Here is a 1,407-nt window from a genome sequence, read left to right as displayed (position 1 = left end):
TTTTAAATGAAAACAAAAACAAGCTGCAGAAGCTTTTGAAATATCAGAAATGTGCTGGCTATTGTTGATAAATCTCTATCTTTTACAAGCCTTACTGACTAAAAAATAAAAAAAAGTTGCCTTCAACATTGTACCTAGCGGACACGATCTAGCCAAAGTTATGTACTTTAAAATCCCATCCATTTCAATGGAAGAGTGCTTAAGTCTGGCTGGATCATGCCCTTTCTTTCTTTTTTTAGATCTCCCTAACAATGGGCAGCATCCAACTGTTCCTCAGTGTTGGCACTAATGACATTGCACTGATGTAAACCAACGCTTGGGCAACATAGCTAGCACTTGCTAGAGCAATGGTGGAAAGTGGCAATTTGCTTTTCCTCATTGCCCCTAGCAAGTGCTAGTTACATTGTGCAAGTGTTGGTTTATGCCAGCACAACATCATTAGTGCTAGTGTTGAGGCAGAATTAGATACTAACCAATGTTTTGTTTTCCCCTCAAATATAAGTCTCTTTTTTCTTTTTCAGTTGGTGTTGAGTAATTTATGTTTACAGAACACACAATTCCTTTGGATTAGATTAATTTTATTCATAGTAGTAAACCAAATTATGTTGGCGTGAATTTGAATATTGCAAAGCTGTTGGGAGACTTTTCCCTATAGAGCTTTTCCCCCTCCTCCTTGGGGGAAAAATAAATCTGGAACTGGTATGTGTGTAGTATTTACCCTTCATTTCTTGGATGCCATGTAAGCTACTTACCACAATTGCAGTCGAATGTAATAAAATACTGATTTAAAACAGAATCAGTGGAATGTTACTTTATCATTAATCAATCAGTATTTTTAAATTGCCTGGGGTTTTTGTTTGTGTAGCATTATGGGTACTTTTCAACTATTCCAACTCTTTTTAACATCTACAATTCTTTTTAAAAAACTTTGTCATGTACGTTTTGTAGACATTTTTATGCCCTTAAGATTATTCTTGAGTATGTAATGTTTCCATCCCAATGGATTATTGATCATAAAAATTATGATCACTAATCGGTCCTGTGAAAGTATCTTGCCTGCTACTGTGACTTTTATGCAAGTGTCCATTAGCTGAAGAAAATACCATTTCTGACCTTCTTACTCCTCCTCTTTGGGGAAGGTGGAGTTTGAGTGCTGAGAAACTGAACACTGATATCCGTAAAATCTATAACCTGATTGTATAGCAGAGCAAAAATGAAGGACACATTTCCAAAGTCTTCATATGAGAACTTAATACTTTTGCAACCTGTCCTTTCTATTAACTGGGCACAATCCAGCACAGGTAAGTGCACTTGGGTCCTGTTGAAAAACTAGGAGGACTTAAAGCCAATTAACAATGTAATGAATGTATCTGTTTTTGGCTCTTACCTTAAGGAAGCTATAAAGTT

This window comes from Elgaria multicarinata, chromosome 9 (assembly GCF_023053635.1).
Source record: "Elgaria multicarinata webbii isolate HBS135686 ecotype San Diego chromosome 9, rElgMul1.1.pri, whole genome shotgun sequence".
Taxonomy (NCBI): domain Eukaryota; kingdom Metazoa; phylum Chordata; class Lepidosauria; order Squamata; family Anguidae; genus Elgaria; species Elgaria multicarinata.
This window is presented reverse-complemented; position numbering follows the sequence as displayed.